The sequence below is a fragment of the Malaclemys terrapin genome, chromosome 5 (assembly GCF_027887155.1).
Source record: "Malaclemys terrapin pileata isolate rMalTer1 chromosome 5, rMalTer1.hap1, whole genome shotgun sequence".
In the NCBI taxonomy this organism is placed as follows: Eukaryota; Metazoa; Chordata; order Testudines; family Emydidae; genus Malaclemys; species Malaclemys terrapin.
Genome location: NC_071509.1, coordinates 55,118,700 through 55,134,248, shown reverse-complemented (window position 1 = coordinate 55,134,248; position 15,549 = coordinate 55,118,700). Strand labels below are relative to the sequence as shown.

At 48.7% G+C, this 15,549-nt stretch overlaps 1 protein-coding gene across 2 annotated transcripts in view; it reads left to right on the top strand.

Annotated features, from left to right (window-relative positions):
• SGCZ (sarcoglycan zeta) overlaps positions 1-15,549 on the top strand; it is a 393,503-nt gene that overhangs the window by 288,956 nt on the left and 88,998 nt on the right. The window lies entirely within an intron of this gene.

The window sequence follows — 15,549 nt, the reverse complement described above, 5'->3', positions numbered from 1 at the left end:
AAATCAGGACAGGAGGTGGAGGGTAATAGACGCCTATTTAAGAAAAAGCCCTGAATATCAGGACTGTCCCTATAAAATTGGGACACCTGGTCACCTTAGCTCAGAATGAATGTCTTTGTGACCAGAGTTGAACTTAGAATGATGTTTATATGACCACAAACTGTATATGTTTCATTTGTAACAGGGATGATTTTATATGTCATCATTAATAAAGCATTGATTTATGGTACATGTGCCATTTTGAAAGGTTTTACTTACATAATGCCCCCTCCTAATTGTGTAAGAGCTGCCATTACATAGTATGTTTTGCAGTTCTTCTGTCATGAAAATGTCAAATCTAATATCTGTATCGCCAAGTAGTACTCCACTAAAGCAGGCTCACCTTGAATTTGAGAAGGGGAAGCCTATTTCTGAGCTGAACCTTAGTCTGGTTAATAGAAGAATTAAAAAGAATTCTCACTTGGGAGGCAAATTACCCAGTTTTGGGCAAATCTGTAAGACATGTACTGTCAGTGTAAAATAGATTACCACTAAAGCATCTTTATGCATTCCTGAACATCCATACCTAGAAGGTGCATCAATGCATTATTATATACTTGATTGTAGTGCTTGGTGAGCCTTACAAGGCTCAAATAAGCTAGGTTTAGTTTAGATAAGTATCTAAACTTTCAATACTTACAAAAGCCTTATCCGAACTAGAGCTGGGTCTGAATTATGAAGTTCTAATCCAGAGTCAGATACAAATCTGAACTTCCCCACAATTCAAGTATGTTTGGACTCAGAGTACCAGGTTAGTCCACATTTAAGAGAAACTTGAATTACAAAGTTCAGATTATGATTCCACTTCTCTAAAATTCAATGGGATAGTTCTGTTTTGAGCCCATATTTAAGTGGAGCTATCTGAACCTCTTTTGTCTGTAAAGTTAAACTGTAAATCCCTTGCAACGGTAGGCTTTTTGTGAGATTTTAGAAACTACTACTACTTTACAGTCAGGCCAGATATATCAAACTGGTTTTCTCATACTATTCTACTACTTCTACTTCCAGTCCAGACTGGATCCAGGAAATCCAGAGGCTCAGCCTGGGGGATGGAGAGGGGAGTTAACCAAACTTTCTTTTTAAGTATCAACAAAGATGTCTGTTTACAACAATATTGATTAATAGGTAAATAATTATTTTTTTATTCACTCCTGTTCTTCCATTCCTACCTGATCTCTACTTATTTTTCACAGCCCACACTTTTCTTCTCATGCTGGTACTTCATAATCAAAGGTGTTCACAGTAGACAATTTAGAAATGCCGTCCAGTGAAGTAGCATTAATTCCATCTGTTTACAAGAATGGGGGATGGGGGGTAGGGGTTCTTTATTACTTCAGAGGAGCTCTTCACAGATAGAAGTTTTAGGAGACTTTTATCACAATAGAGGAGACATCGGAAGAACATTAGAAGAAAAAGGCAGAATCATCCTGGAGCCCCACTGGGATCCAATATCCCAGTCAGATTATTAAATATTCAGATATTCAATCTTACACAATTGACACAAGCTTTCAAAGCAGCTATTAAAAGTGAACAAAAGAAAACACATCTGACAAAGGACATAGAAGTGCTAGAGTTGTCACCATTAGGGAAACTAATTATGTGCTGTAGATGTGATATATCTTTTGAAAGACTTTGAAAAGCAATTTATTGTATAAGTGAACCTTAACTTCAGTTTATATGGCTACATTTTCAAAGTGGCTGAGTCTAAGCAGCTCCCATTGACTTCAATAAGACCAGTAGGGAAAATCAGGCCAATAAAATTGTTCCTTGTGACAAAGGATTTTTTTTCTTAATTCATGAAAGAAACCAAAATGAATATATCTAATATTAAGCAAAAAAAAACAAGTATAGTTTTTTTTAAAAAATACTGAAGATTTTACCTTACCCACAAAGGCCAGGAAAATTTGAGTTAATGCTGCTTTGACACCTTTAGCTGAGTTTCAGGGATTACTGTATATATATGGTCCTCTACCACAGGATCTCATGATATTAGAGTGAATTGAAGTAGCTATGGCCTAACGTTTATCTGTGTATACAGTGGCTGCTAAGTGCAAACTGATTCTGCAGTCACTTATGCACAGGCTTAGCTTTACTCATGTGAACAGTCCCACTGAGTTTAATGGGAACTACTCACGTGAGTAAAGCTGAGAATGCGTGTAAGTGTCTGCAGGGTGAGGGCCAAAGAGAATACTGCATATACCTTGATAATGCTATCTACTGGTACTTTACGCAATAGAAAAGTTCTCAAGTTTCACTGCTTTATGAACTAAGGGCCAGATTGATAAACATACTCATCAGCTCCGATTGTTTTCAGTAGGAGCTGCTGAGTGCTAAGTACATTTGAAAAGCTGTCCCTAGGTATGCAGATGGATCTTCTCTGGAACACAGGTGCAGATTCACGAACTGATCATAGTGAATGAATTTATAAAGCAATATAGGGGTGTGCAAATGCTGGAGACAACCTGGGTAAATGTTGGCCTGTTTGTTTTTATTTTTGGAACAATCTTTTTGATTTGTGGGAGTTTGGATATATTGGAGCTTGCTAGAGCAGGGTGAAATTTTTCGAAAGCATAGTTTATTTGCTAAATAAATGCAGTTTAGTCAACCTAAAACTATTTGTGATTTTGACACAAATTTGCTGAACATTTTGGGCCATGAAAAAAAAGGGATAGATTCACAAAATGGCTGGAGAGGAGGTGCCCACCTTATAACTAGGTTAGAACATTCACCTAGGATGTGGGAAACCCTGGGATTTGAACCAACATCTCCCTACTTCCAGGTGAGTGCCCTAAACAACAGATTATAGGCTATTCCGGGCTCTATACATTCAACAGAAGAGACCGAAAGCAACTCAGCTTATGTAAATGATTATATATTCTTTGGAGGAGGGACTTGAACCTGGACTTCTCACCTCTTAGGTGAGTGCCCTAGCCACCATACTATGGCGTGTCTGTCTGTCCGTCCATCCATCTGCTCAGCCCCTCCCCCCCGGACAATTCAGCTATTTTATATAAAGTGGAAGAACTTTTGAGGCAGAACTTGAGAACTCAACCCAAGAATAATATATAGCCTGCTGATTAAGGCATTCACCCTGAAGGAAGGAGGCCTACCCTCCCTCTTTGGAGCAGGGATTTGAATCCAAGTCTCACCTAGCCCTTTAAAAATGCTTGGAAACAAAACATTTCAGGTTGAACAACATGCATTTTTTGGCCCAAAACAAATGTTTTTTGATTCACTGAATTTTTGGATTTGGTTTGGTCTGAACTGATTTTTTTTCTCAAAGCCGTCAGTGAAATGAAAAATCAATTATTCTCCAAGCTGTGGAGATGAATGGTAATTGTACAGTACTAGTCATTGATGGAAAGTGTTAGTAGGGCATTTTCTAATGCAGCAGAGTCCTTACTCTTGCTATGGTGTCGTTTAGCATCCAAGTTATTTACTGATGACCGAGATTTTCTGCTTATGTTTTTTAGCTTGAGGTGAATATTCTTGGGCTTTTTGCTTTCTTTGGCTGGTATATCTTGGCTGGGTGTAGCACCAAACTCCAGACCTTAAAGTGCTGCTATTTACTAAATATATTATCTCTAGTTCCCATTGCCTCCTGTGCCCTACCTTTCTCAATGTAAGGACAGAGCTGTGCGAAATATACATTGAAGTGTAAAACTGGTTAAAAATTGTGTATGTATAGATAGGTGATTGCATTTATTTGCAAACTTAAAAACTCACCTATTCCTGTTAGAAAAAAATCATTAAGGGTACTACACTGTACACAGAATCTTCCCATTTTCAGATGTTAATGCATGAGTTTTTAAGAGAAATTGGGCCCATTTTCAATTTAAAAAATACTTTGCACCAGAACATGCAGCAGTTTGTATTTTCACTTTTTTTAGTTTTTTAAAAAAAAAAAAGCCATTTTATAAACATTTCACAAAAAGCAAAATGTGTGCATGGAAATCAGATAAAATGAAGCGAAGCCTATATATATATATAAAATGATGAGGCCTAAATTAGCTGTTATCATTGTGACAGACCCAGTCCAGTGGGGTAAAGGAGTCTGGTCCTATTGGGATCAGGAAGTGGGCGGGCAAAGCCCGCCCACTGCTAAAGGGGGGGTCCTCAGGACCTGGAGACCAAAAAATTACGGGGGACAACTAATAAAGGAACAGGGATAGGAGTGAGGTCAAAGGGTCAAACGAAGGGAACCAGATAGGGACACCGAGCAGAGAACCACGGAAAGTGCCCACTGCTCCTCGAAGGCGTCAAGGAAGCCAGTGGACGCCGGCCAGAGGAACTCTGCCCGGATACGTGAAAGACAGTCACAGGAGACTCCATCGGCCAACCTCCTCACTCTGGTTTTATAGATGGCCAGTTTCGCTAGGGCTAGGAGGAGGTTGACCAGGAGGTCCCGCGACTTTGTGGGGCGACGGATAGGGAGTGCATAAATAAAAAGGTGAGGAGAAAAGTGCCACCAAAATCTTAACAAAATATCCGTGAGGAGCCGGAATAGGGGCTGCAGCCTGGCGGACTCCAGGTAAACATGCTCCAGGGTCTCCCTCATGCCACAAAAGGGGCAGGTGTCTGGGATAGGGGTAAACCGTGCCAAGTACATGCCCATGCTCATGGCTTCGTGAAGGAGCCGCCAACTGATGTCCCCGGTGGGCTTCGGGATCAGAGCAGAATAAAGGTTGGCCCACCGGGGCTCCTCACCCTCCAGAGGTGGCAGAAGGTCCCGCCACTTCGAATCAGGGCGGGACGTGAGGATGAGGACATGAAGAACATGGAGCACGAGCATGTATAGATGTTTCCTTGGCGTGGTCCGGAACAGAAACGGCTGCAGATTGTGCAGCTGGCTCATGGTGAATGGACAGGGAGGGGGCCGGTTGGGTCCACAGGGCAGGGGCCCGATGAAAAAATCTGGAGGGCTCGGAGTGGAGGGTGGACGGGGCGTGCCCTCTCACAGGACCCGGTCGAGATAGTCCCGAGCAGCGGGCGGCAAAGCGGCCCTCACCTCCTGAAGTACGCTCTGGGGAGTACGAGGTCTGGAGAGCCCCATGCGCTGAGCGAGCATCAGGGGATCCACCCAGTGTCCCTGGTCGTAGTCCAGGAGGTCTCTGACTTTGGTGACTTCTGCCAGGACCAACCTCTGGCGCACCATGGGGGACTCCGCCACCTGCACATGAAGCTGGGGGTTGTGTAGCAGGGGCTCCGCGAGGAGATCTGCCCCCACGGTGGCCGCCACGGACCTGTATCAGAGGGGTAGCCGTGTTAGTCTGAAAAAACTGAGAACAGTTTCCAGGTCTGGAGGAGGTCCTGGTAGAAGACCGGCAGCCCGGAGAGGCCTTGCGGAAGACCTCTCGGATGGAGACAAAGGAGCTGCCGGTCATATCGGAGCCCTCGGAAGCAGTGCAGGAAGGCGTGTGCCAATACGCTCCACGCCAGACTATCTGCACCATAAAGGAGCCTCTGCAGAGAGAGGCTGTCACGGTGGCTAGATGGTGATCTGAAAAAGGGGCTGTCCGGACGCTGGAGGAGTGGGCCCGTGAAAGATGGAAGCGTGACAAATAGATGCAGTCCAACCGGGAGTGGCGCGACCGATGGACCTCCACCCGGACAAAAGTGAATGTCGAAATGTCATCCGGGTGGTGGTCGCGCCAGACGTCCACCAGGAAGTGATGTTCTACGATCTCCCGGAGGACATCCACAGTAGCCGGGTGCTGCTTGGTCCCCAAGCAGTCCCGTTTCTCGAGGGTGGCGTTAAAGTCCCCGCCCAGGACCAGGCACTCGCGAGGATCCAAGGTGCCGAGGAAGGCGGACTCCTGCTTATAAAAATGCAACCTCTCCTGGCCCAATGTCGGGGCGTAAACATTGACAAGATTGACCACAAGCCCCTCCATGTGGACCCAGAGGTGCAGCAGGCGGCCCGGCACAGCCTCGGTGACCCCCAGCACCTCGGGCCGTAGGTCGGGGGAGAAGAGGGTTGCCAATCCAGCCGTACGAACTGTGAGGTGGCTAAAGTAGATCCTGTCCCCGCACTCCAGCCACCAGCTAGCATCAGTGTCCGGATCCGTATGGATCTCCTGCAGGAAAATCACAGAGTACCCCCCTCCCGAAGGAAGGAGAGCACCTGGCTCCTGCGGAGACCCATCCTACAGCCCCGGCTGTTTAATGTTGCGAAGATGATTGGTGCCATAAGGAGGGTTGGGGGGAATCCTCGCCGGCAGAAACGCCCACGGACTCCGTCGGGCCGCGCAACAATCCGTGATCTACCCCATGGGCGATTAAGGAGTCACGGAAGAGGCGGACCCATTAATAAGCCGCGGCGACCTGCCTCCCTGTCCTCTTACCCTCCCCCATGAGGGCCCTCGTGGCCCGGAGGATCTGATGGAAATCCCCCCATCACTGGAGTGCAAGCTGTACCTTGTTGCGGGAGCCACGGACGTCCTCAAGGAACTCCCATAGCTCCTCTCTCAACGTATGGGGGGGTGGTGTTACTGATCTATGGCTTTCCCCCAGTGGGGCCCTGTCACAGCCCTGTGGCCCATCGAGACGGGCAAGCAGGGGGCAGACCCTCGACGTGGCGTCTGATGGGCTGGCACCATGTGGCCTGCCTCAGACCCTGACTCAATGGGGGGCGGTGGAGGGAAGATAGCAGCCCCTGGTGGGTCGGGACAGGGAAAAACAAAGGCCGCTCCTTGGGGGTCATCCTCTGGGATATGGAAGGAGACAGCCCCAGGGACAGCAAAAGCATGACGGGAACTGGAGGGGACAGGGACGGGATCGATGTCAGGGGCAGGGCCGGAGTCAGGAATAGGGACGGGAAGGGGCGATAGTGGGATCGGGGGACCCAGCAGTCAAGCCACTGGGTGGGGGGGTGGCACCCCGCAAATAGGCTCAGGGATTTGCGGGGAGGGAGGGGGGCCTTTGGCGATGCTGGGTTCGTGCTCCAAGGCAGATGGTAAGGTCACAGCATCCATAGGTGGAGAATCAACGATGGGGCCCCCACCCGGGAAGGAGGTCGGCTGCCCCGAGCCACGAGGGAGTTCCCTGGCGAATCGGGTCCTGGCCGCGTGGCACTGGCCGTCACCTCAAGAGGCTCGGCAGCCGCTAGCAGGGTGCCATCTGCGGCCGGGTTGGTGGAAGAGTCCAGGGGCTCCTCGGAAGTGGGAGCGGAAGCAGTGGATAAGGGGACGGAACACAGGGAAAGGGGGGCCAAGGCGAGGTCGTTCAGATCGAGGCCCACTGGCAGAAGGTCATCCTCCCCCTGGGTAACCGGGGTCAGACTCTGGGCCTCGATCTCCTCATAAATGGAGGGGAGATCACCGTCCACCACCCCAGGGCTCTCCCCGCTAGCACCCGAAGCGACGCTTGTCTTGGTGCTTACAGGGGCTTCAGATTGTAAGGGGGCGAGAGGGGCTCCATCAGGGGCTTCCATAGGAAGGAACTCCGGAGGAGGGGCAGTGCTATCCTCCAGTGCTGCCACGTCTTCCCAGCCAGCAATGGTGGACAAAATCCACCCGGGGGCAAAGCGGAAGGCTCGACAGCAGTGCCCTCTTTCCTGGTCTTCCGGGGGGCTTCCACATCAGATGGGAGGAGCGGAGCTCTAGCCTTCCGCTTGCCCCGCTTCCCCTGTGCTAAGGACCAGCCCTCTATGGCATCATCTGGGAGCTGGCTAACAGGGGTTGGGTCAGGGAGCAAGGGCAATGGCTCAGGGAAGCAGGGAGGTAAAGGTGGGGCAGAATGTAGGAAGGAAGAATCCCCTTGGGGCGGGCTCTCTGCTATGCCCAGCAGTATCCCTACCTCATCCTGCTCCACAGGCCCCGCCAGATAGCAGGCAGGAGAGGCGAGGCCCTCCCGCTCATCTGGGCGCACTGGGGGAGATACCCCTTGGGCCCGAGCAGGAGCATTGGTGGGCCGGAAGGAGGAGGGGTGGCTTCAGGCACCTGGCAGCCAGGGGCGGCGGCGATGATGGGGCCGGTGCCCTGCCAGGGCTCGGGGGTCCCGGATGCCCCTCGGTGCCGGGCCAAGGGGCAGTCCCTCCGGATGTGCCCCATCGCCCGGCAGAGGTAGCACCGGGCCTCCCCCGTCGAATAATGCACCTGGTAGCGGGCCCCCTGGTAGGAGACCAAGAAGGTCCCCTCAAGCGCCTCTCCGTCACGTGCCGGCGGCGGCAGTTGTAACTGTACCTGCCGGCGGAACGAGAGGACGTGACGGAGGGGGGGGTCTTTGCAGCCCAATGGGAGAGGGCTGACCACAGAGATCGACCTCCCCAGGGCAGAGAGGGTGGGTAACAGGGCGGCATTAGGAAGGAAAGGAGGGACAGAAGTCAGGACCAGTCGGACACCCAGGTCTTCTAGCGGCTCCAGGGGGACGAACACACTCCCCACCACTAGGCCCTTCTCTACCGCCTCCTGGGCGGCGGCCTCTGATGCTAGGAAGAAAACGACCTTTCTGTACATCTTGGAGGCTGCCACAATGGCCGTGGGCCCTACCAGCCTCGCCAACGCCCGCACGTAGGTCTCCACTTGGGGAGAGGCGGGTACCAGGAGGCAACGGACGCCGTGCTTCCTGGTCAAGGTGGGGAAGGGGCCCGGCCGCTATAGATGGTAGTGGAGGCAGTGGTCAGTTGAGATGATGATACAATGGCAGGCGGGGGGGTCGCCGCCACCTGGGCATACGCCCCAGGGGCTGGGAGAGGGACGCCCACAGAGCTGGTTGAGGGAACAGCGGGGAGGGACGCTGCAGCCGGTGGCAGGACCGCAGCAGTGAGGGCAGCCCCCACCATGGAGGGCCTGGCCTTTTTGGTGGGGCCTTTTCCTTTCTTTGTGCCCTGGCCCTTCCTGCTGGCTGCGGGGGGGCTCCCCAGAGTCAGAGGGGGCGAGGGACGTGGCAGCAGCGGAGGTCACCTCGTTACCCGCCACTGCCGGCGCTCCAGCAGGGGCGATAGCAGGTGGCTCGGCAGCGGCGGTTGAGGTAGAGGCTAGGGGGGACGATGGTGGGGCGGGTGGAGGAGGGGCAGCAGAGTCTGCTCGAGGAATCCCACTCACCTCATCCCCTGCCATAATGAGGACAGGGGGAGGACAAACACCGGAGGGGGGCAGGGAAAGGGGAAGCAGGTCGACCACTCCTCCCCGCTAGGCTGCAGGCAGGGGAGGAGGGTGCCAAAAAAGGAGGTGGGCTGGATGGGGGTGCTATCAAGGGCTAGGGGTCAGTCACCGACTCGGGGAGGGTTTCCGGCTCCTCTAGTCGCACCAAGGAAGGGGGACATAACAGCATTGGGAGGTACAGTGAGACAGGTTCAAACTAAAATGGGGAGGGGCACAAGCGCATGGGAGGGGACATGGGCGCACGAGGGGAGGGGCTAATCAGGGCAAGGGGGCTGCAGGGGGAAGGGAACAACCAGGCTGGGAGTGGGGCAGGGGAACCACGGGGCTAGCTTCCGAGGCTGGGGTGGGTCAAACAGAGAAAGGCTGCAGAGGGCAAAGGCGGGGCAGGCAAACAAACGGGAGCTAGTGAGGGGCTGGGGCAAGGAAAAGGGGCAAAAGGCTGCAAGGGGCAAATGGGTAGGCAGCAGGGGCAAAGCTGGGGGCTTGCTGCAGGGGGGAGGGGATTAGTCCAAAAGGGGGGGCACGTGCACCCACGTGTGCTTGTAACAAAAAGAAAGTCTTTTTAGGTTGGCTGCTACTTCAGGCCCAATGGTAGCAACAGGGCGTAGCAAGCCTAGGTGAGCAGCTGAGTCCCAGAGGCAGGAGCTCGAGGCAGATGGTGAGTAGCCGGTGGGAGTGGTGGAGGGGGCAACAATGATGGTGGTCGGGGGGGAGACACAGATGGACCAGGGGGCAGGCTCCATGCCACACCCCCTGTGTCCCCACAAACACAGTCTAGACTTCCACCACAAGAGCACAGTTCAAAAGTTACTCAGTCCATGAGGGCCCCCTCCATGGTGGTCTGTAGAATTCCTACGTACTCCCCCACTGGCAGATGGTCCTCTTCTTCTTCTCCTCCTCCTCGGGGCTCCAGCAGCAAACACAGCAGCTTTAGGTGGCAGTCTGGTGGCCAGCAGGAAGGACCCCTCTCAGGTGGTGGTGGTGGCGGGGTGGTGTCCACAGCAGCACGAGCAATGGCTGGGGTCCCTCCCTCCCCTCCTCTGGGGAGTGGGCCAGCAGCCCCCTCCCAAGGGACTGTAGCTGGAGCAGCAGCAACCAAGGGTGCGGGGCTCTAGCAGCCAGCCAGCAAGCAGGTAACAGAGAAAGGGGGGCGGGGTCTGGCTCAGCCAGGGGAGTAGCTGGAGCAGCAAGAGCAGCAGTTGTAGGGAGAGCCCAGAGCCTAGTAGCAGGAGCAGCCCCCTACCTCCCTCCCTCCAGGCCGGAGGGCTACAGGAGAGTGATCTATGGGAGAGATCTATTAGGGCTGGTCCACACTAACCCCCCACTTCGAACTAAGATACGCAACTTCAGCTACGTGAATAACGTAGCTGAAGTCGAAGTATCTTAGTTTGAACTTACCACGGGTCCACATGCGGCAGGCAGGCTCCCCCGTCGACTCCGCATACTTCTCTTGCGGAGCAGGAGTACCGGCGTCGACGGCGAGCACTTCCAGGATCGATCCCAGAAGATGGATTGCTTACCGCCGGACCCGGAAGTAAGTATAGACGTACCCTTAGCCTCAGATTAAGCAGGTTTTCTGTTCCCTGAGTGACCAGAGCAGGGGCTGCACTAGAGTAATCAGGAACCTGCTAGAAGCAGTTAAGGCAGGCAGGCGAATCAGGGCACCTGGATTTTAAAAAGGAGCTCACTTCAGTTTGTGGTGTGAGTGTGAGGAGCTGGGAGCAAGAGGCGCAAGGAGCTGAGAGTCAGAGGGTGTGCTGCTGGAGGACTGAGGAGCACAGGCATTATCAGACACCAGGAGGAAGGTCCTGTGGTGAGAATAAGGAAGGTGTTTGGAGGAGGCCATGGGGAAGTAGTCCAGGGAGTTGTAGCTGTCATGCAGCTGTTACAGGAGGCACTATAGACAGCTGCAGTCCACAGGGCCCTGGGCTGGAACCCAGAGTAGAGGGCGGGCCTGGGTTCCCCCCAAACTTCCCAATTGACCTGGACTGTGCGTTCTTCCAGAGGGGAAGTTCTCTGGGCTGTTCCCCAACCCACATGGTGAATCTCTGAGGCAAGAAAATCCGCCAATAAGCGCAGGAACCACCAAGATAGAGGAGGAACTTTGTCACATCATTCAAGAACAAGATTTTGCAGTTTCTCTGAAAACATCCATTCCATGTGCAATGGCAGTCAAAAAAGCTAACCGAATGTTAGGAACCATTAGGAAAGGGATACATCATAAGATAGAAAATATCATAGTGTCACTGTAATCCATGATATACCCAGACCTTGAATAGGTGTGCAGTTCTGGTCTCCCCATCTCAATACAGGCATATTAGAATTGGAAAAGATACAGATAAGGGCAACAAAAATGATTAGGGGTATGGAGCAGCTAACATATGAGGTGAGATTAAAATGTCTGGGATTGTTCAATTAAGAAAAGAGATGATTAAAAGGGGGTATCAAATCATGAATGGTGTGGAGAAAATGAATAGGAAAGTTTTATCCCTTCACATAACACAAGAACTAGGGGTCACCTGATGATGACGATAATCAGCATGTTTAAAACAAACCAAAGGAATTACTTCTTCACACAATTCACAGTCAACCTGTGAAACTCATTGGCAGGGAATGTTATGAAGGCCAAAAGTATAACTGCGTTTCAAAAAGAATTAGGTAAGTTCATGGGTGATAGGTCCATCAATGCACATTAGCCAAGATGGTCAGAGATGCAACTCTGTGCTCTGGGTGTCCTTAAGCCTCTGTAAGGAGCTGGTTGGGACTGGATGACGGGATGGATCATTCAATGATTGCCTTTTCTGTTCATTCCCTGTGAAGCATCTGGCACCAGCCACTGTCAGAAGGCCGGATATTGGGATAGATGGACCATTGGTTTGACCCAATATGGCTATCCTTATGTTCTTAAGACCACTCTTTTACAGTTACTTCCTGACTAGCCTCATTAAACTGATGTTAATGGCCCAGAAATTTAGGGTCCTATAATGTAACTAGGATGAAACACTGACTAGAATCCAAAAGCTTTTGCTGTAAAAACTCTGGGTACCCTTTTATGTTAACTCTTTAATCAGCTTATAAGAAAACAAAAATATCCATTATTGGGATTTTAAAATATCAATTTAATTACCTTCTCTAAATGGGTTACACAAAAATCCCTGATTTCCAAACTTCTAGATTCCCTGAAAAGAAAATGGAGCATGTGCTATGCTGCAGTCAAACATCAAAGCTGTAGCAAGTCGGATAAGCTTCATTACAACACTGCAGACCAAAACTGAGACTATTGATCCAGGAATGTCAATTAGAGAAGAACTAAATAGTTTGTACCAACTGTATGAATCTTCACGTAGACTCACGGAAAGTACTAAAATCTTGCCAAAAGAAAAAAAATATATACTTTCTTCATATCACAGGTCTTTGAGTTCTGACCAAGGATTGTGTTCTACTTTCAATTTTTTTCAGAAAAACCTGGTGACGTGATAAGTCTCTGTGGGTTGCATCAGTCAATTTACATTACACTATATGACATGATATGACTGATGAAACCTGGCAAGGTGTCACAGTGCCAAGCATCAGATGGAAATTGGAAGAAAAAAAGTATTTTTCTCAAGACAACACTTTCATAACCACAGTGCCTTGGGGTGGTATGTAGGGAAGAAGATGAGGGGAAAGCAGGACTTTGAAAAGCATGACTAAACAAACAGTGAACAGAAACAGAACAATATTTCTGGATGGAAAATCTGAAGTTTTCAAGTTACAGTAATTCAGGATTGATATTACAGTGTAAACCAGATTTTGTTTTCCTACTTAACTGTGGCCTAGAGGTCTCTCTCAGGAATCTCCACTTTATGAATGAACCCACTACATAGTCAGCAACTTTTGTCAAGATTCTTCTGAGGGCTACACCTCTGATGAATTGCAGAAAGCCCCAGAGCCAAACTCTGTTTCTTCTTCTCCATCTGGATACTCAGGAAACATTGGTGCAACACAGCTTACAAAGCAACATAGCCAGTTTCTGTCTTTAGAGATCTTGAAATATTAAGCATGAAGTAGAAGCTACAACACTTGTGACACTTTTATTTGTCTATCTAGAATGCAAGGAATCTTATTTTGTGCAAGAAAAGTGTGGCAGCACACTGGTGAAACCAGCTATTGAGAAAATGAATATACATACTTTCAGGACTAGCAAGACCTGGAGGCAGAAGCTGTATTTTTGTTTCCAGAAAAAAATAGTTATAGATTTCCCCATTAAGGAGCTTCATAGCTAACCTTGAAATTTTATAAATATTATATTAAAAGGTGAGCATAGGAGTTCCCAGTTATTTTGCCACTAAAAATAATGGAGTCACCATAGCCATTGACACTTTACCTTATGAGAACCTCACTAAATAATGAAAATAATTTACACCCGCATTGCGGAGGTGTCAAAGTTTAATTTAAAAATCTTGATGATATAGGGTTTGCTGATATAATTTATAGAACTTCTATTTCTCTCTCAGTCCACCACCATTTTCTGTTTGTCTTTAAATTGTGTTTAGTTCTTTCCTACTTTATCACACAAAGGGAGAAAAAGACTGTTCATGTTCTGAAAGCTTGCATTCTTGTGACAAACTTAAAACTTCACATCTTCCTTTTTTATTTTAAATTGTAGAACATCAGCCAGACAGGGAAGTTACTTCAAAGAATTGTCTTTAGGGAGCTGATGGATAAACAAAATGTATAAAGCTACACAGCCAAAGGTCTCCCACATGTCAGTTCTCAGGCTGAATCAAACCGCTTTGTAAACATTGTGTATGGAGATGCCTTAGTGGTTCTGTACTTAAGGATGGGTTTAGTTTTTCCCCTAAAGTACGGTGTAAATCTCCTAATTAAGAATTATAATTCACAGAAATGAAGGTTTTGACAGGACAATATTTATTTTCTAGGTCTTTTTCACAGTCTTTAGGACCTTCTTTTCAGAGTTCTGAAACATTTAAAATCACTCCTTTTCAAATTTTCTATGGAGACTTGCCACCTTTCTGGGGACCCCTAAAACATAACAGTCTTGAAGTTACTCCTTCAAAATTTCACACAGGTCTTCACATTATGAAAAGTACAACATGGGATTAAAAAAAAAGAATTCATAATAAATCATTCAGCCTCTGATTTCTCAGTCATAACTTATATTTCACTACAGTGTGTGACAGAACATCGAACCTTTGTGGAGGACTCCTGTTGCCAGCCTTAACACATCCCAGGGAGGCTGCAGAGGAAGAGGGGAGTGTGGATATTGCCAAGGGGCTAGGAAGTAGGGCTGAGCAGTAGAGCTCCCAGCTGACTCCATGTACCCAGTTGTTACGCCAAGAACAGATTCAGGGGTCCCAGGGCAGCCCTCCTATTGCATACATCCAGGTTCTCAAGATGTTGAGCTATCAATCTGTTCCTGCAAGGTGAAAGGAGGGGATCTGTCCTAGTAGAATTGCCAGGGTTTACCAAGGATCTCCCTATGCCCTTCCAGAAACTCCTCCAAACAGACTAGATCTGTTCACACCTGGGAGGAAACGGATACAACCCAGGCAGTACTTTTCCAAAACAACGTATTTTCTTTATTTAGTGTAACCAGCCTTTCCTAAAACAATTAATCTAAACCCCTATTAAAACAAACATAAATCCCTTAGCACAGGTATATAAGTTAAAGTTATATATATGGTCTTATACCTAAAACCATACTGTCATACAGCTGGAATGGCTTAAGTGACTATGTTCTGCACATAGTGATCAGTCATATGTAGGACACTAACAGCAATCTTAATAAACTAAACTTTATGCATATAGAACAAGGTAACATTCATAACACAAACACATGTCTTTATTATCCCAAGCATATACATTTATTAACCTTATTTCTATTCTATATCCTATACTATGGCTGACATGCTTACTCTCCGTAGCATTCTTTCCCTCTCTCTTAAGGATCCTTCTGCTTTATCTCAGGATCCTTTTCTGCTCTGTCCCAGCAGCCTGCTGCTGCTGTCACCCTGCAATTGCTTTTTTCTTCAGGTCTTCTTCCTTGCTGGTCTTTGCTTTTGTAGGTTTCTCTGATCTTCTCCTGCTCCTCTGATTGACTTTTGTCTGCCTGCTCTCTGCCTTATATACAGTTTTTGGCTTGTTCTGATCGGTTATTTTTCATCTATCATTAGCATACCAATCCTCTAATCACCTTTAGACCTTCTCTGGTTGGTCCATACTTATAGCTCAGTGACAACTGCTAAATCTTGCTGTCAATCAAAGCTGTTACACAACAAGTTTTAAGTATTATGGGATGTTATTATTATGGTATGGTGACCGTCACCTAGTTTGGGACTGAGTATGCCTGTATGATCCCTCCCTACAGTTTTGGAGTCACCTTTACCTGACCTCAGTCCATACC